General features: G+C 47.4%; 1 protein-coding gene across 1 annotated transcript in view; it reads left to right on the forward strand.

Annotated features, from left to right (window-relative positions):
* The first annotated feature begins 402 nt into the window (after positions 1–402).
* The window catches only part of Pik3r5 (phosphoinositide-3-kinase regulatory subunit 5), a 57,775-nt gene continuing 37,510 nt past the window's right edge, over positions 403–20,667 (forward strand). Inside the window, exon 1 of the mRNA XM_090349572.1 lies at positions 403–476. The gene's annotated coding sequence lies outside the window, so the exon portion shown is untranslated. The remainder of the gene's footprint in view (positions 477–20,667) is intronic.

Raw genomic sequence — 20,667 nt, forward strand, 5'->3', positions numbered from 1 at the left:
CGTACTCCTGGGGGTGTCGGGAGGTCCCTCCAGGCAAGGGCCGGAGCCTGTTCTTCCCGAGGGTCGGCGGGGTCTGAGCCTGAGCTGCCACCCAGAGGCTCCGAGTGGTCGGATTCCCGGGCCGCGCCCGCACCTGCCACACGCGCTGCACCTGCTGCACCTGGAGCAGGCAGTGCCAACTCGAGGTGGCGGGAAGAGGCGGGCCGGGCGCCTGGCCCCGCCCCTCTCCGAGCAAGCTCCGCCCCATTGGCGAGTCTGTCCTGGCCCCGCCCCTCAAGTAAGTGTTGCCCCGCCCAGTGGGCGTGTCCGCCCCGCCCCTCGCGCAGGCCCCGCCCCCAGCCCGCAGAGTCTGGGCGTTCGGGCAGATGCTGGAACCAGCTGCCCCGGCCACAGCCGTGGAGCCCAGGTCCGGCTGGCCGCCCGCGTTGCTCGGAGTCGCCGCTGGAGAGGGGCTCGGAGCCCGGCGGGTTCTGCAGGTGTGTGTGGCTGGCTGGGCACGGAGGGCGCAGCGGGGACGGGCTAGGGACCGCCGGGGAGCAGCGGGCTGGGAGGGTCACGCAGCGGAGAGTGCCCTGCGCACAGTCCGCCGCCCGAAACCCGTTCCCGGCATCAGCTCACGTCCACGGGAGGCAGGCGCCGGGCCCGCGGGTCACGCTGCAGAGGGTCCTGGAGGCAAACCGGGCATCCCCATCCCCGGGACCTGTCCATCTCGAAACCCTCTGGGCAGCATGGGCGTGAGGGATCGATCCTTTGCCACCACCAGGATCTGGGCATCCTGGAAGGGAGGTGTTGGGGTGCCCCCCTGCTAGTGAACGTGGACCCCTCGCCCCCAAACCGCAGCTGCTGCGTTAGAGGATCGCGTCTTTGGCGCTGAGGGATCAGTGTTTGCACACTGGGGTGTGTGTGTGTGTGTGTGTGTGTGTGTGTGTGTGTAGGGGGTGCGTGTGTATACATGTGTTTGAGCGTGCTCTGTGCCTGCGTGGGCGTTGACCCATCTAAGACAAAAAAAAAAGTGCAAGAAGTTCAGGGACAGTAGGAGGAAGGAGATTGTTCGGAGGGAAAAGGAAGGCGAGATGAAAGCAGCAGGATGTGGTAAAGAGTTAAGCCTCCTCCACAGAGGAGAGGTGGGTTAAAGAGGGCTGAAAGTAGGCCAAGTCTGCCTGGAAGATTTTTCTGGATGGCCATTCTCTTCCTCCTCCTTCCCATAGGCTGTTCTGTTATCTCTCTCTCTCTCTCTCTCTCTCTCTCTCTCTCTCTCTCTCTCTCTCTCTCTCTCTCTCTCTCTCTCTCTCTCTCTCTCTTTCTCTCTCTCTCTCCCTTCTCTCTCTCACTCTCTCTCTTTCCCTCTCTCTGTCTCCCTCCCTCCCTCCCTCTCTCTCTCCTTGCTGGTTCCCTCCCAGACCTGAGCTGTTCTCTTGAAGTCTTTGTTAACACACACTTACCCCAGCCCAACACTGCATGGCATTCCGGGAGTGACATATAGAATACTGTGTAAATTTTAAAAACTGAGGAAGTTCTTTAATTGATGGCACTGGAATCTGTTGCTTGGGAACCACTGCTTAAGTGATGTGGGAAAGAGACCCGAGATACAGAGGTGTGGCCTTCAGCTTCTTTCTACCAGTCTCGGTCTCCTCAGGAAAGGGCTTTACTACTGATCCCCACCTGGGTCTGTGTGGAAGATGACAGGTGACATGTGTGACGCAAACAGCTGCACATGGGAGATGCTCTGTGGATGTTTGTAAAGCCGAAGCGGCCATGTCATTTGTCCTTCCTTCCTCAGTGTGGGCTCTGTACCAAGGACCTGCAGAAGACAACTTTGGATAGTCAAGCTCTTTCTGTTTTACAATATTCACCATCACCTGCCTCTTGAAAACTCGTAGTAGCCAGGCCTGAGGTAAAGGCAGGGAGTCTCAGGGTCTTTGTGTAATGGGCTTTTGGGGGATTTTAGGGATCCATCTCTTCTCATTTCCAGCTTAGGTCAGGAATAATCCATTATCTCCCCTCCCCAGACTGCAGTGGAAGCAAACCACCTTTGCCACCCTCCTTCCTACCCACTGGCTTTTGTTTCTGTTGAGAGTCATCAGACTGGAAGCCCCCTGGTAGTACTAGACAGCAAGTGTGAGAAGCCAGGTGCTGAGAACAGAAGCTTCTCCATCACCTACATCAGGAACAAATGCATTGCTTGAGGACCTGCTCCTGGCTGAGATGTGAAATTGTGCCTGGGTGCCTGAAAATTTGGAACCCTCAGCTTGAGTTTAGCTGGCTGATAGGGCATTCATTCCGAAAGTCTCATTCTAAGGGGCTGAATTGGCTAGCCCTATAAAACCCCTGTAACCCAGAAGAGAGTTTTGGCTTCAACCAGTGAACTGAAATTCTAAATCCATTTATGAAGGGAGGAAGTTTCTAGAGTGATACAATTTAATGAGCATCAGCAGGCCAAGAGAGAGAAAGAGAGATTTGGTCCTCTCCTCTCCTCCCCAGCCCTCACCCTTGCCCATACAGGGCTCTGCATTTGAGAGTGCACACTGTACTATTGAGACACAACCCTGTACGTGTGCAGCTCAGTCGTGGAGCACTTTACTAGTTTGATTACTGAGTCTCTCATATAGATGGGAGGAGAGACTCCCCTGAGTTAACACTGCTAAAGGAGACATCTATTATATATAAGGATATGTTCTCACTTTGACCATGAACATGTTCTTCTATGAGATGTTGCAATTATAATGGATGCACAAAATAATGCTGCTATTACAACGGGCAGCATCTTTGAGGTTTTCATTCATTTATATTTTTATTTTTGTGGCAGTACTGGGCTTGAACTCAGGGCCTAGGTGATGCCCCTTGGCTTTTTCCCTCAAGGCTGGCACTCTTATCACCTGAGCCACTGCTAAGTTCTGGCTTTTGGGTGGTTAATTGGAGATAAGAATTTCACAGACTTTTCTGCCAGAGCTGGCTTTAAATTGTGATCCTCAGATCTCAGCCTCCTGAGTAGCTAGGATGCAAGGTATGAGTTACTGGCAGCCAGCAATGGCTGTGTGTCTTTTAATCTTCACAGGCACACTCTGAGATATCCACATCTTACATCATTTCTTTAAAAACAAGGAAACTGAGGGCTGAGGCCACTCCTCCTGCCAGAGCTAGACTGACTCTGGCAGGTGCTTTTAGCCCTAGATAACAAAGCTTGAGTGGCAGCCTGTGGGTGTCAGGCACATGCCTTGTACTTCTGGGGCATGAATTGTGGCCATCCACAGATGTTAGCTATCTCTGCTTGCTTCTAGCAACTAGTTTCTTTTGATCATTTGGATAAGGAAGGCAGTTATAACAAGGCACAATAGAAGAGAGGGGGGAGACATATGGGGAAAGTAGTTGACAGAGCAATAATAAATCTTGCAGAGTCTCCTAAGCCTATTATTGAGTTGCCAGGTTGGATATGTGAACTTGGCCTCCTGCTTCTAATCTCTTCCCTAAAGGGCAATATGAAAAGAGGTAATTTAAGTGAGCTGCATCATCACTGGAGACCCTGCAGAGATGCAGGGACAGAGCTGCCCCTGCCCTGCTGTGAATGGGCATGCCTGTTAGCACAGGAGCCAAGGCCTTCTGCCCTGCAGCCCAGGGCCCCCTCCTGCCTTCTCTTGGGAAGCCAACTCTAAATCTTTCCTTCTATACCCACTTCAGCCTCACCTTCTGACGTCTACCCTGCCTCTCTGCCTACCCCACAGTACTAAGCTTCTGTCCCCCATAGCCTTCTATGGCCTTTCACAGGACAAGAGCACCAACTCCCCTGGTCTACAGGAGACTGGCTGGAGACTTGGCACAGGTGCTGCCCACTCACTGGAGCCAGCAGCGACATCAGATTGTTGGTCTCCTCAAGTCTTCCCAGGAAGTCCATCAGTGCACACTACCGCAGTGGGAGTTGCCCCAGATGCAGGACAGCGCAGACGACAGCGGGTGGGGTCCACAGGGAGTGGTGTGCTTTTCATTTTCATGTTCTTCAGAGACTTCTTGTTGCTGTTGTTGACCTAGGCAAATGAGTGAGTGTGGTTTCTTCATGGCAGGAGTGGGGGGGGGAAGGGTATCAAGGTGAATGAAGGTGGCTTCCAGCTTCTGTCTTCCATGAAGCCAAAGGCCTTGCTTCTTGCCTGACTCCGCTGCTCCTAGCCACGTGACTTTGGCTCAGTTCATGGGCCTCCCTGTATGTAGGGCTTCTCATCCACCTAACAGAAGTATGGGGCTCCATGTTGCCTGTGACCTCTGCCTGTCTCCAGTGTTGTTGCATGGAAACCTGTGCAGGCACTGGCCAAGGACACAGAGACAGACCTTCTTGCTCTTCTTGGAGATGACAGTCTATTGGTCCAGACACTGAACAGGCACCCCCCCCACACACACACACATCATTTCATTATAGCCAAGAGAATCACAGAGTACCCTGTGGAGGGAGCCACATACAGTTTGGAGTTAGGAAAAAAGTTCCCTGAGAAGCTTCTATTTGAATTGAAACTTGAGCCATAGGAAATAAAGGAAATGAATACTTAAGATCACAATGGTACCTAACAATTAGCAAATAGTTGCTTAGGGACCTGTAGGTGCATTCTTTCCTGCACTGTTCAGCAACTGTGGGGGGGGGGGGGATTAGGTGAGCTTCCTCTTCCATGGGAAATGGACAGTATAGCTAGAAATAGACACAGAACTGGCCAGGAACTGGCTTAGACCAAGGATTCAGTTTCCTGCCATTTCCTTTTCCATGCTGCACAGTTTAGTTGATGGACAGTCGGGTTCTAAATGTCATTATGAGGGCTCCCTCTTCCTTTTCATTATTCACCAAGAGATCAGTGGCTCTCAAGATCCTCTGAATTTGCCACTCTCCATCACCAGTAAAAGAAGTCTCCATCCATGGAAAACCCCACTCCATTGCTGGCCACACCTTCTTCCTGTCAGGCCTTTGAGTCACTGTTCTTATAGGGCTGCCAAACCCAGCTCTTGAGAATCATGCATTATATAGGAAGTCACCTACCTCATCTACTCCCATACCCGCCATCTCTATCCAAAGCTGTCCTTCCCACTGTGAAGTCTCTACAGATATAGCACTGGTCTGAGTGTTGGTTCTGTGTGACTTGGTGGTTTGGGCTCTTGTCAGGCAAATCTTCATACAACCACTCCCCCCCCCCAACATGGCCAACCTGGCCAGTCTTCCCCTTGCACTCTCACATTAGTCAGATCATATCTATACCTGCAGCTCTCCAAGAAGTCTCAAACTCTTTCTAGATTGTGGGCCCCTCTGAAAGACAGATGGAAGTAATAGATCAGTAAATATGCCTAAATGTAGGTTTACACATATTTCTCTATTTCCTTCCCCCCCTCCCATCTCTCTTGCATAAAATTCCAGAATCTTCCCTGACTTTTGTACTCCAATAAGGAACCTAACTTCATTTGAGCCACATTCTAGAAAGCATAATTTGATGATTTTTTAAAATAACATCCAGCACAGTGATAGTTGTTGACAGAGGCAGATTGGAGGTGGTGGTGATAGATAGTGAAAAATATGCAGAGGACACCCCCTATGAGTCACCAGTAAAAATTCAAGGTGGTGTGCTAGAGGTGAAGCTTTCTGGTCATAAACTAACCCATCTCTGTGAGTGGAGTTTTTAGCCAAGCTTTGAATTCAGCCCATTTCCATGATGATACTTGAGCAATATCTTTGCTCAGAGATCTGACAAGAAGCCTTTCTGCTCTAACCCCCAAACAGGGAACCAGATTTATGGCTAAGAACGAAAGACAAAGAAAAATGTGTTTGTGTCCATTTGCATGAGTAGAAATCACCTAGGATTAGAGAGGCCTGCAGATACTCTTCCTCTGCAACATATATATAGAGCCTCTCATAAGCTTGAGACTGTTTCTCTTTGTTTCTTCTGATCATGCTGTCAGGAGTCAAGTGTGATGTCTAGTGGAAGTTTTCTCAATTCCTTATTTATAAGGAACTTGGCAAACATGTCAGACATTGAGATGTCAAGCACATTGAAGTGGGAAATGTTTATACTCTTTCACCTTGTAATAGGTTTATGAGACAGGTCTTTGCATTCCTGGAAGGAATAAAGTGCTTCCCGTCAAGACATTTTATTCTTTTAATTCAGTGCTGCTTTTGGTTTTGGTGGCCCTCTTTGGAACTCTCTCATCAGTGCACAGATGGTAGCTTCCCATCACTATCACAGAGACTTGAGAGAACCAACTTGTAAAGAAAAGATTGGTTTTGGAGGCTTCAACTGACCAATGGTTGGCCTTGTTGCTTTTGCCCTACAGTGAGGTGACATATTGTGGTAGAAGTGTTTGACAGAGCAAAACTCATGGTAGCCAGGAGAAAAGAAAGAAAGCAAGAAACAGAAAGAAAAGAGAAAAACGGAGCTAGAAAGACTGAGAAAGAAGGACCCAGTGAGAAAGATAAAGACAGAGAGACAAAGCCGGTCCCACCGTAACCAATAGGACACTTCTAATTACCTAAAGACCTCCCATTAGACTCCATCTCCTAAAGGTTCATCACCCCACAGTAATACCAAGTTGGGGTCCAAGCCTTTCACTTATCCATTTGGAGAGACATTTAAGATCCCAAGAACAATAACTCCTAAGTGAGTTTTCCCTTGGTTTCCTTTTTCTGTACTGCCATCAATAGTCTTTCGTATGCTGGCTTTGCAAACTGAGGCAGTTCATCTTTTCCTATACTTTGGGTCAGTTTATGAATCAGGGCAACAGTTTGTCCCTTAAGAGTTGGGAGAACCACTGTGATGTTTAGGCCTCCTGTGGGTTCCTGGATTGCCAGTTCCTCAGCTCCCTCTCGTGTTTCTTCCTCAGTTCTTCTGAGTACATTCCTATAAACCAATTTCCCCTATCTGACACCTGAGAGTCATCCTTGACCCCTGACCCAACAATCAGTCCCTAAGTCCCTGAGTCCTTACATAATGGCCCTTCCGCTTATGAGAAGGCCAGTTCCACACAGTAGGGTAGGTTCATCTGGATTAAAGCTCAACCCTGTGAGTCACCTTCATGGAAAATGTTGATCAACCACTCAGTTTGTATCCAGAGAAAGAGGACCAAGGGGGAAATGACATAATATGAAATTATTGGAGACATAGACACTGCTCTCTAAGAAGAAGAGACAGGAGAGAAGCAATGCCTGTCTTCATGTTTGAAGAGCAGTGTCCTTTGGAAAAAGGTCAAGTCGGGTGCCATGGCTCATGCCAGTAATCCTAGACACTCAGGAGACTGTGATCTGAGGATTGCAGTTCAAAATCAAACCCACCAGGAAAGTCTGTGAGACTCTTATTGCCAATCAACCACTAACAAGCTGGAAGTGAAAATGTGGCTCAGTAGTAGAGTGTTAGCATTGAGCAATAAAACTTAGGGACAGTGCCTAGGCCCTGACTTCAAGCCCTTTTACCAGCATTAACAAAGAAAAGAGGGGGTGGGGTGGAAATTTGGCATAGTGGTAGAGTGCTTGTTAGCATGCATGAAAACCCAGGTTCAATTCCTCAGTACCACACACACAGAAAAAGCCAGAACTAGTGCTATGGCTCAAGTGGTAGAGTGCCCGCCTTGAGAAAGCTCAAGGACAGTGCTTAGGTCCTGAGTTCAAGCCCCAGGACTAGCAAAAAAAAAGAAAAAAGAAAAAAGAGGAGAGAAGAAGAGAAGAGAGGATGTAAAGAAAAAGAAAGGTAAAGGTCCTGCCCCAGGATAGAAAAGGGACCATTAAAAGGAAATACTTAGAGAAATCCAAAACAGAGCTTATTGTACCAGAGTTCTCAATTGCAGGAAGTATTCAGAGAAAAGCCATGGCAGATACTGTAGAAACCACTCATAGTGACAGCGTCTGAGCAGTTGCATAAAGATTCATCATTCTGAAAACAATTTGAATTTAGGAAGTCCAGTGGCCTTGGATTAATAAGTAGCAAGGCTGAGTGGTTCCCTCAAACATGACATATCCTTGTTCTATATCCTGTTGTTCCTAGCAGGAAGCCATCACTGTTTTTGTGAGACACCCTGGACATTCAAGATTGAGCTTTTTTTAAGGTCCTTGTGGGTATTGCAGGTGGCCAAGCTACCAGGCCTCCAGTTGGGTTGGGCTGTATGTTTGTGGGGCTTGTTTGTGGGACTTCAGAGCTGGTGTTTCATAAACCTTTGAATTTTGCATTCACTTCTGTACTGACATCTCGGGAGTTTCATTCTGAGAAATCTAGAATCTCCGAGCATTCCTTTGCCTTTTACTGCACTGAAGAGAACACCGGGAGGCTGTGATGTTATGTTCAGGCTGTTAGATGAGAAGAGATGTGGACTTTTATCCTGGATCCCTGTTGCCCCTCATCTTTCCATCTGTCTGTCGTCTCCCAGAGCAAATGGATTCTGATCTGGGGTTTACACACACCTGCTCCCTGGAAGAAGCTGGGTAGGAGCTGTTCTGATGGCTGTCAGAGACTTACTCCCTTCCTCGTGGTGTCCCCCATGGCAAGACTCCCCAAGGCAGGTCCTCTTCAGACCCCAGAGTGGCTGTCCGTCCCTTCAGCCTTCTGTCTGTGATGAGATGGCTTCCTTTAAGGAAGCTTTGTACAGGCAAAATTCCAATGGCCTCTTCCTAACTTCCATCTTCCTTGAGGATTCCTGTAATATGTGATAGCCACCAATCACCCCTGCTAGCTCCTCCCACTGGGAGCTCCTCCCTTACCACTCACCCCTGCTGGCTCCTCTTCTCCCTAGCTGTGTGTTCTCCCTTACCAGAACTCTTACCTGCCCAGCCTTTCTGTGCTCCTTACCTGAATGCCCATCTCTGTCTTCTCGCATCTGGAGCCTCATTGTATCCCTAGGGCAGGCTTCCTCCACAAACTTCCCCATTTCTGTCTGCTGCAGACGCCAAGTCTTGAGAAGTCTGTCTGTCCTGTGCCCTCCCTTGTTCACATGCCAGCCAGTCACGATGGTGGCCCTCAGGCCCTCAGCCCTATGCTTCTTTCTCCTGGCTCCTTGCCAGCCCCTTCAACTCTCTTCCCTGCCACAGGCTCTCCCTTGCTCTACCACAAGAATCCTCTTTGGAAACCTCATGTTCCGTGCTCAGAAGCTATTGAAGGAATGTGGTTCCCAGGGCAAATATCTCTAGAGGACTTGGTATTCCCTGTAGGATCATATCCCACCCTTTCTTCCTGAATCTTAATCTGCCCCAGCTCACTGCCAGTCTCAACCCCATCCCCACCCCCAAATTAATGTATGTTCTTCCTCTCACTCCCTCCAAACATTTGGTTCATTGCTGACCCCCCCAGCACTGTGTGGTGGCCACACATGGCTATGGTCCCCCAATGTTTCTGGATGAGTGACTGTCCAGTGGAGCAGCCAGCCCAGGGGCCAAGCCCTCAGCCTGCCATGCTGGTGATAGCCTGGCTGCAATGAGACCCCTTGGGGTTTGCCTATCCTCCCCTTATGCATTTCACTGGCCTCCTGGAGGCATCTGAAGGGGCTTCAGACACCCATGTGGTTGTCTCCCAGTGTCCTGGGAGTGCTTCAAAACAAGAGCCCTGCCAAACCCCAAGTGTTCAAGACCCCTCCTTGAGGAGGGGAGTGGGATCTCCTTTGTACTCTCCAATTCGTCAGCAATGAGAAGAATGGTACTCTGAGTCAGAGTCGGGGAAGCCCTGCAACATCTTTACAAACACACACCCCAATAGGCCACTCCCTCTCCACCCACAGCTTGCCTGGGGAAGTGTCACTGCACCACCAGCCAGGCTTACCAGGCCCAGGATTTCCTGTCCTCTGCCAGTTCCCCCCTCCTCAGCAGACAGGCCATGCTGCAACTAGGGACAGAGTTCTCATGTGGACTGAAGCAAAGAAGTGATTAGAGGAATAATGGTTCTGGGGAATCTTCAAACATCCATGGGGTGCTACCTACCTAGAGGCTAAGGGAAATTCAGAATACATTTGTTTACATTGGGAGCAAAGGAGGTCTTGCTAATAATTGTGCTTATTTTGTATGCTGTCCTTTATAGTTGGTAAAATCTCCAAGTGTCTTTCCCAGGTATTGGCCCTTAGTCTAATGAGGAGCATGTTAGAACAAACTAAAAAAAATTGTTTTCTCTCACAGGCAGGGGTCATAAGTCAGAGTAAACAAGGTCAAAGTTTCCTCTCTCTCTCTCTCTCTCTCTCTCTCTCTCTCTCTCTCTCTCTCTCTCTCTCTCTCTCTCTCTGTGTCTGTCTGTCTGTCTGTCTCTCTGTCTGTCTGTTCTGTGTCTCTGTTCCTGTCTCTGTCTCCTTTGGTCTGTCATGGGGCTTGAACTCAGGGGCTGGGCAGTGCTGTCCCTAAACTTTACTGCTCAAGGCTAGCATTCTGCAACTTTGAGCCACAGCTCTACTTCTGGTTTTCTGGTAGTAGATAAGAGTCTCACAGACTTTCCTGCCAGGGCTGACTTTGAACTATGATCCTCAGATCTCAGCTTCCTGAGTAGACAGAGTAACAGAAATGAGCCACCAGTGCCCACCTCCGCTTTCCTTTCTTCACTTTCCCTTTTTCTTTCCCTTACTTTTCCTTCCTTTCATTATCTTTCCCTTCTCCTTCCTTCCCTTTGCCTTTCTTTCCCTCTCTGCCTCTTTCCCTTCTCCCTTCTTCCTTCCTTTCTTCCTACATTCCAAGGGGTCTGCTCTGAAGATGAAGGAGGGCTCTCTGGGATAGAGTGAGCTATAGATCAACTTCCCAGGAGACAGAGCAGTCCTGTTCCTAGTTGGAGATTACTCACAATGGCAAGCAGCACCCTTCTCTGGGCGTGCACATAGGCCACTGGCTTTCCTGGGTCCTCGAAGGATGTGGGGGCGGGGCCACCTGTCAGCCTGGAACCAAAGCTACAGGGAACATCTTCAAGATGGGAGCTTGTGTCCAGAGCCTCTTTTAGTCCCTGACCCCGAGCACAGGAAGATTCCCTATATTTCCTGATTTGTAGGTGAATGATCCAAGAGTAGATGAACAAAAAACAGGGCCCTCCCACACCCTCACTTGTGAAGATCTGGAGTTGATTTCCAGGATGAATCCTTTTCCCGAATCTTCCCATGAGGCCAGGGTGTCAACAGCAACACACAGTCCTGAAGGCCGTGATGCAAAAAGATTGGTTTGTGTGAGGCAGTTGCCTCATGTAAAGGAAGGTAAAAGGAATGGTAAGGGTGTGCCTTTTAAAGCTGTCTACTGGATCACTGAGGAGCCTGACGTGGTGTAGATAGCAAAGACCCTACAGCAAAAGAAAACACATTTTTTTAAACTTATAACTAAGAAACTCAGTCCCAAGGCATCTGAGATACTTGGAGTAGAGTCAAGAGGTTGTTGTAGAATGGAGAGGAGAATGGTGGGAGAATGCAGTCATAATATTCAATATACATGAAAATGGAACTGGAGAAACTGAAGCAATGGGTAGGGTTGGGAGAGATAAGGGAGAATGATGATGGAAGAGGTGGCATTGATCAAGATGCATTGTGCTCATAAACTGGCATGTTGAAACTCCATTGTATTTAAAGATATTGATGAAAAGAAAGACTGCATTGGCACTGAGTATGAAAGGAGCTGGCCCCAACTTCTCATTCCTTTCAGCCCAGCACCACCTAACCCAGGGCACCATGTTTTCTTACCAGTTGCTGTGATTGGTGGAGATCACCCCTTAGTAGATCAACTCCACTGGTGCTTCAGCATGCATGCTATCTAGGGACTTGGGTCAGAACTGTGGGCAACAATATAATGAGAGATTGTTGTCCTTAATGTACTATGTTATTTCTCATCTCTTTTGCTATTCTTGGTTATCTCATATTGTTACAGTATTTCACCTTGTTATCTGATATATTGTATATATGCTTATTTGCTTATTTGAAGTAGGATAGTGAAGGGGGGAAAACAAGATGAGATGTGGGGGTGGGGGAGGGAATGGGGACCAAGACATGAGAAGGGGTATCAATGTATGTGAAGTAATGCACCTTCTATCTGGTGAATCTAATATAACCATTCTATTAACTACAATAAAAAATATATGAAAAAAAGAACTGTGGGCAACATGTGAGAAGTGACCACCATTCCGCCTTGGGTCCAGAGCTCAGTTTCCCATCTTAGAGACTCCCAGCATCCCTCTGGCTGCCATTCATTCAGTATCTCCAAAGACAGAGGATTATTTCTCAGTGGCTACAGTTCTCCTACGTTCTCTCAGACAGAAAGTCTTTTGAGACCTTTCACTGAACATTGGGCCTTGTTTAAGGAAGAAATATTTTATAGAATGCCTGTCAGGTTCATGATGTCGCCTTAGTGACCAGTAAAAAATCATCTCTAATTCATTGACTAAAATGGTAGCTCACTGGCTTTGCTGTGCTTCAATACCAGCTAGCCAAGACTGTATGCCAGATAACGTCTTCCCTTTAAATAACCAATACCAATGGGTTTATACCTGTAATCCTAGCTAGCTGGGGGAGGAGGCAGAGATCAGGAGGATCTCTGGCTCAAAGCCTGCACAGGTAGAACAGTTCAAGATACTCTGTCTCCATAGAGGAAAGCTGGATGCGTCTCCATAGAGGAAAGCTGGATGAGTTGGTACACTTCTGTGAGTCCACTGCTAACAGGTAGTGTAAAGTATGTAAACAATAACTCAATTATAGATCTACATGAGAAGTAAGATCCTATCTCAAAAATAAATAGTAAAAAAAAGTAGAGGTGGAGCATGGCCCAGCAATAAAACCACCTGCCTAAGCCTGCCTACATTCATTAATGTCTACTTGTATTTCTATGGTCTCAAGAGAATCTGGGAAATGCAATCTAAATTTCCTTAAAAGTTATTGCTGTAGCTGGGTGATGGTGGCTGGCTATGCATGAGGCTGAGATCTGAGGATGGAGGTTCTGAGTTAACCCAGGCAGGAATGTCCAAGGGATTCTTATTTTCAGTTAACCACAAAAAGCTAGAGGTAGACCTGTGGCTTAAGTGATAAAGCGCTAACCTTGAGCCCAGACCCTGAGTTCAAGATCCAGGACTGACACCACGAGAATGGCTGGGTATATTGGGTCACACCATTAATCTCAGCTACTTGAGAGGGAGGAGAGCGGGAGGATTGGGAGACATGAGATTCCATCTCAACCACGAAACTGACATGAGCAGAATGAGTGTGCCTCTCATTGCAGCTATGCAAGAGATACAAATAGGAGATCATAGTGCAGGCAGGAGAAAACAAAACTGCAGGACACCTTGTTTGAAAAATAACTAAAGCTGGACACATGACTCAAGTGATTGAGCATCTGTCTGCCTAGCAAACCAGAAACCCTGAGTTCAAAACCCCAGTGCTGTCCGTAAAATAAAATACTAAGCTCCACACAGAAGAGGGAAATTCATAGCAGAAAGTTATGCTGCCTCTCCAGGAGATGCCTTCCACGTTTAGATGTCCCATTCAAGGAAATTTGGGGTATGCCACCACGTGGTCTCTGTTTAAGGTCAGATTCTAAACCATACTCTACAAACCTGGGGAAAATCCACAGTGCTATATATAAGTGACGTGGTAACAGGTAAGTGGAAAGATAATTTCACTTACTAGACAGCTCAGCCTTGGCTGAAATGCAAATTAGCCTCCTGGTTTGTCTGTTGTATTACAGAGACCTAAAACACTAGTATCTTCAGCCATCTAGAAGTCTATTTCTCACTGAGATCAAAGTCAGAACATAAGTCACTCACACTTGACATAAGAGGCGATTTCCTTTGATCTTTTTCCTCTGTCGTGCTCAAGGTTGAGGTCTGTGTCTCATGGTCATGTTGTAGAAATTGCCATTACACCTAGCATTCAGGTTCCCAAGAGGGGAAGAAAGTAGGGGAGGGGAGGGCATGCTTCTTTTTAAATGTATGACTTAGAAATTGCATTTACTAATGCCAACTCGCTGTAATTTCATGGCAATACCTAGGTGTAAGAGAGTTTGGGAAATGCAATCTAAACATTCTTTAAAAATAAAATACTAGGGCCGGGAGTTTGGCCTACTGGTTAAAGTGCTTGCCTAGCATGCATGAAGACCCAGGTTCAATTCCTCGGTACCACATACATAGAAAAAAGCCAGAAGTGGTGCTGAGGCTCAAGTGGTAGAGCTCTAGCCTTGAGAAAACCCAAGAACAGTGCTCAGGCCCTGAGCTCAAGCCCAGGACTGGCAAAAAAAAAATACTACTATAGAAGAAAGGAGAATGAGTGGCTCACTCTGAGGCAAGTCCAGGCCAAAAAGTTAGCAAAATCCCATTTTGACCACTAAGTGTCTGCTAACCCAGCTATACAAGTGATACGAATAGGAGGATCACAGTCCAAGCAGGACTGGGCAAACATTTTAGATCCTTTTTGACAAATAATTGAAGCGTTAAAGGACTTGGAGATGTAGCTCAAGTGACAGAGCATCTACCTTGCAAGCACAAGGCCTGAGTTCAACCCCTAAAGGTCACCAAAAGAAAAGTGATGGGAGTGGATAGGTAAGAATAATTGGGAGTCCCATCTAGGTTCAAACTCCATGAGTTTGGGATCTTTGTGAATCTTCCCTGCTGTATAAATAGCTGTGGAGCAAGTGTATTTTCTAAGCCTTGTTGAAAACTCTAAGGGGACATACATACCTAAAGGGAGTTAGTGCAGATGCAATAGGTCAATAAAAACAATGCAATGCTCTTCAGCCTTAAAGAGGAATGAAGCGCTGACACGTGCTACTGTGTGATGACATTATGCGCAGTAAAGTGAGCCATTTGCTGCCTGGTTCCGTTTACACCATGTAGCCAGAGCTGTCAGACTCATGGCACAGAAAATCCCATTGAGGTGACCAAGGGCTGCGCAGGAAGAGTGATGGGAAGTCAGTGTTGATTGCGGCAGGGCTTCTGTTTGAGGAGAGGAACAAGCTGTGCGAGGGATGGTGCCGATGCGACACTCACAACAACAAGGATGTGTTTAACGCTACGGAACCGTATGTCCAAGAGTGATTGCAATGACAAGTTTTGTGTTAGGTACATTTTGCCACAATTTGTCTGTGTGCATGTCTGTCTGTCTGTGTCTGTGTGTATCTATCGGTACTGGGACTTGAACTCAAGGCTTGGACACTGTCTTAGCTTCTATCATTCAAGGCTGATGTAAGCCATAGCTCCATTTTCATTTTGGTGGTTAATTGGTGACAAGGATCTCATGGGGTTTCCTGCCCAGACTGGCTTCAAACTGCTATCTGCAGTCTTCTAAGTAGCTAGGATTACAGGCATGAGCCACTGGAACCTAGCATTTTGCCGTGTGTGTGTGTGTGTGTGTGTGTGTGTGTACACACGCACGCACTGATCCTGATGCCTGAATTCAGGGCTGAGGCACTGTCTCTAAACTCTTTTCTTAGTAATTTACTGGAGATATGAGTCTCATGTACTTTCTTGCTCTTGCTGGCTTCACCATGATCCTCCAATCTCAGCCTCCTGAATAGTTAGGATTATAGGCGTGAGCCACCAGCACCTAATTTTATCGGCATGATATAAGGGACCAATATCCAAGTTTCTGGCATTTTAGTAGAAATGTCCCTAATGATAGAGGGACTCAACAGCCTTTATTTGAGTCTGTGTTATCCTCCAGCTGTCAGAATCTTCCATGGTCATGAGATCACAAGACTTGGTAAAGTTTACATGTGTTATGTTTGTGGCATTTTTTTTATTACTTGCTCAATTGAGCACCTGGATCCCTTGAAGCCTCTGGTGGGCCCCAGACAACGCATTGGTGTTGTCAAAGTTCCTCTTGAGTATGAGTGGGGAGAGCCCTGTCAGAAGGCTGGAGGAGTCACAGGCAGATTTCCAGGATTCTCTTTTTCCATTCCCTGAAATGAGGAGAGACTTCTTTTCCAATCTGTTGATGTCTTGCTCCTCTCTCTCTGACTGAGTCTTTCTCTTTCATCTTCTCCCATTTTACAAAGATGGTTGGTGGCAGTTCCCTTTTATGACCCAAAGTTTCTTTCTGACTCTGATTGCACCTATCCTCATTTGCAGTCCGGGACTCATTCAAGCAGTAGGGACCTTGGGGGTGTGACTTCATGTGCACAAGGTCCTGGGTTCATTCACCAGCACAGGGAAGAAATAGAAACAAGCAGCCAGGTTCTATTTGATTTCAGATCTTTTCGTATCAGGCTCCATCCCCAATCTTCCTCTCACCCCAATGGCTTCTAAATTCCAAATGTGTCACCCACCAGCTCAAAATTTAGCATTGGCTTTTGGGTAAGTCTTTAACCACTTAGCTGGGTACAGGAGATCACTGCTGCATCCCCACCACACCCATGCCACACTTTACCCTCCAATGGAGAGAGTGGCCAGAACCTCCCTAAAGGAACTATATTCTGCCTCATGTCTCTCCCTTCTGTCTGTTTTTCCATGCTTGATTCTCCCCTAGGTAGTAATTCCTTCCAGAAGATTTGAGAAGTTTCTGGAGAAATGAGGCCAGTTGACACTGAGGCTTCTCCAAAGTTCCTCTCACACCTGTCCCATCATAGGACTGACCCTACACTGGGTGTGCCCTTTCCTGTGACCTTGGGGTCTACATTAAGTCCTGGGGACAGCATAGAGTGATCTCCAGTGGGACCCATGAATGGTTTTCCATTTGGAAAGCCTCATGTTCGAGTCAGCCATGGGTCATCTTGGCATCTCATCTTCCCAGAATCCTGTGCATTTTCCCCCCTCTTCTTCATTTGAGCCATTACAGCGGGTGTGTGCGGGAGGCAATTGTGGCTTTCATTCACATTTCCCACAGGACTAGTGAAATAGAAGCATCTCTTCTATGTTGAGTGGCCTTTGGGTTGTCCTTTGATCAAGTATCTGTTCAAGCCTTTCGCCCATGTTTCTAGAGGGTTGTCTTTGTGTGCGGTCAGCTTCCTATGGTGATTGTTCAGGGTTCGGTGTTTCCTCGGTGATGAACTCCATTGTATTTCTAGACCTCTGGTGACTTCTCAAACCCCTCAAGTCATACACCCGCATACGCATTTTTCTCTTGACTGAATAAACCAACTTTGGACCATACTTTGCAGCAGAAAGGCGACCCTGGTTCTTGAGGAAAATGAAGACAAAATTTATAAGAGTAAGGCCTGCTTTGGATGTTGAAAATATGACTTTTTGTGATTTTTTTCAGTGTTTTGCTCAAGCCTTGCTTTGGAAACATGTTCCCTGTCATTCTTCTGTATCCACCCGCCCTCCCCCTTCTGTGCATGTGCACGTGTGCCAGTCTTGTCACTTGAACTCAGAACCTGGGCACTGTCTCTGAGATTTTGTGCTCAAGACTAGTGCTCTACCACTTGAGCTACAACTTCACTTCCAGAGTTTTGCTGATTAATTGGAGCCTCGTGGACTTTCTTGCTGTCTTCGAAGCATGATTCTCAGATTTCAGCCTCCTGAGTAGCCAAGACTATAGGTGTGAGCCACCAGCACCCAGCCATCTGTTAGCTGTCAACATTGTTTCTACCTTTACTTAGGCCTCAGGAAGTCGTCTTTGCTCCTTAACAGTCTCCCTGTGACAGTGACTGACTTCATGTCAGGTTTTTATTTCTCTGTTTTCTTTCCCCATAAAGCCATCCTCTCTGGTTCCTGCCCTCTCTAGAAATCTGCTTCCTCAAAATCTGTGACGTTTGACTGTTCTTAGTCTCTCATTTCAGGGTGATTACACATTGGGGGATGAGGCCATTTTCCCCCCGTCATCCTCCGTCACTACTGTTTTACAATAAGCCTTGTGTTGTTCTTGGTAAGAATTTAAAACAGAAGACAGGAATTTTCATAATGTCTGTAGTTTCCAAGAGAAAAGGGAAGCAGGTGGTAAGGAGTAGTCTACACTCCTGGTTTCACCTTAAGAATCTTTCAGCCTCTGTCCAGTGAAGCGCCTGCCAGCCATTCCTGGACCTGAGCTGCTCATCAACATTGTGACCCAGATGAGAAAAGTAATATCCAACATTCAGCACTCCTTGATGCATTCCTATTTCTTCGCAACTCCCGATTATTCATTCATTGTTCGTTCATGCATTCACTTGCTCACTCATTCCCTGACTTATCCCCTCATGTATTGATTCGTTAAGCACATGTGCCAGGTATGCTTCTCAGCCCTCATGGATCTTACATTCCATAGGGGCTACAAGTGAAAGACAGCACAGTAGAAAGTAAAATGCATACCACAAAACACTTGGTGATGGAGCTGTGATTTAAAAAAAAAAAAAAAAAGTAAGGCAGGCTCTGCCATTGATGGGAATTATCAGGAGAGCTCGTTGAAAACATAAAGACTGGAAGGAAGGGAGAGAGAGTGAGGCAAGCAGATATCTGGAGGAAAGAGCTCTCCAGGAAGAGGAATGGCAAGTGCATAGGTCCTGGGGCAGGACTGTATGTTATGCTACTGTAATTCTTCTAGTCCTCAGAAGGAGGTGACTTCCATGTTGGTATTTCCCATGGCATGCAGCCAGGTTTCTTGTGGTCATAATCACTAAATAAGAAGGGTTTTTATTTTGACTCAATAGACTTAGGTTAAACAATCTCTCAGGGACTTTCTACCTCTAAAATTCTGTGATTACATTCAATGCCTGGTAGCTTTCTTCTAGATTTACTTTCTGGACTTTTCTGAATATGTGGTTCAATAATTTATGGTTTCAAGGCTTGATCTCTATCAAAGTGTTATGCTGCAAACATTATTACTGTGAAACAGTCATAATCATAGTAGACATGCAGTTGTTTAAGACGCCAGCCATGTTATTATGCTCCTGGATTGAGTAGGTCAGGCCTTTGCAAGGCCCCAATAGGGATCATCAGGTCTGCCTGTGGTCAGTGATGCCTGAAGCCCCAGCAGGGGAGGCACACAGAGCTGCAGACTGGACCTGGAAAGCAGGAGGCCTCTCCGTGTGGGTTGTGCTTCCTTACATCATGGCATCCTCCATCCAGGAGGATACTCAACTTTCCCCTCAAAGCTTGGATCTCAAAGCTCCAAGCGCAAGTCTTCTAGAAAAGGAGACAATCCTCTACTCACTGCACCTGGCTGGCATTGCGTGCCTTCCACTGCTGCTTTGAAGCAGTCACCAGACCACCTAGGTTTACAGGGAGAGGAGTTCCACCTCACCCCTTGAGGAATGGCAATACCAGGATCAGAAGGGGCTGTGTGCTGGGAGATGTTCTCCTGACCACCTGTGGGCGTTATGGTATTATGTTATAGCTTCTGCTTTCCTGGTATCGCACCATGCTTGGCAGGGTTCTGTCTACATAGATATGTTCCATCAACAACAAAATTCATCTGCTTTGTTAGGCCCATAAGATTACAAAGAAGTAGAAAACATCCACTGCCTAGTGACACCATGGCCACCAGATGCTACAGCTGGTGCCTTCTTGTGTGTCTGCATCAATGCTGGCATAGCCCATCCTCCTTCACTGCCCATCACTGAAAGGACAGGACGGATGCAAAAAGGTGTAAACCCTGGGGGTGGGGGGGAGGGAAATGGGGACCAAGGCATGTGAAAGGGTACCAATGTATGGGAATTAATGCACCATCTGTCTGGCAAATATCATGAAACCCGCTTCTATTAATTACAATAAAAAATATATGAAAAAAAAGTGTAAACACTTAATGGTGGCAGTAGATATGTCGCCAGCTTAGGCTACGCTGCACTTTTTATCAGTACTTTGGAGTGAGCTGTCAATCAGCAGTTACCGTAAAGCAGCGTCGTAAAGCAGAGTGCCAGGTTACATCAACACCACCTCCCACGCCCTCATCGTGTGAGCACGCTCGGTGATATACTTGCAGAAGGACTGAATTCCCAAGGATGTCCTTCCTAGACTGCATCCCTATAGATAAACAATGCACAGACTGTGTTGGGGAGGGGTGTGCATCACAGTGTCGTACACAGTGAATTCACTACTGTGTGTGTGTGTGTGTGTGTGTGTGTGTTTCCTCAATGAGGATCCAGCCTTTTCAGCTGGGATAGATGACAAATAGAAATAAGACTGAGGGAAGAATGAAGCTTGCAAATGTTCTTCTGTCTCCCTTCTCTCCTTCCTTGTTCCCTCTCTCCCTCCCTCCCTTTTTCCTCCCTCCCTCCCTTCCTCCTGTCCGCTTTCCCTCCCTGCCTCCTGACTCAGAGTCCCCTCAACATATCTTACACCCTAATGGGGCTAGGCTTGTTCAAACCTGAAGCAGCCTGACTACATAAAGCAAAATCTCCAGCCCAATCTCTGGAGGCTGGCAGGGAGTGTGGCCTGTTATCTCAAGCCAGGACCATCGGGATACGAGTGAGAGAATGCCATGGGGGCTCTGGGTGTGGAGGGAGTGAAGAGAAAGTATGGTGTGAGGTGAGGAGTTCTCCAGACACAGTGGTGTCTTTCTGGCTGGCTTTGGGCAGGCAGCAGCAGGATGCAACTTTTGGAGAGGCTGGGAAATAGAAAGAGGCTCGAGAGATCCTTAGCTCCCTGGGTGAAGCTTCAGCAATAGCTGGGCCTGCTCATCCTCCCTGTGAAGACCAGGAAAGATCGGACCTTTGTGGGGAGCTTACAGGGTGCCCTCAATTCTGCTTGAGCTGTGAGCCCCTATCCGCTGGGACACCTGATCCCATCGGGTCTCCCTGAAGCCCTTGCACCCACTTGACTGAATTCTTGATGACAGAGAATTCAGATAGGCCTGGGGAAGCCCCCAACCATAGAACCTTCCTAG

This window comes from Megascapheus bottae, chromosome 17 (assembly GCF_031878675.1).
Source record: "Megascapheus bottae isolate mThoBot1 chromosome 17, mThoBot2.hap1, whole genome shotgun sequence".
Lineage (NCBI taxonomy): Eukaryota > Metazoa > Chordata > Mammalia > Rodentia > Geomyidae > Megascapheus > Megascapheus bottae.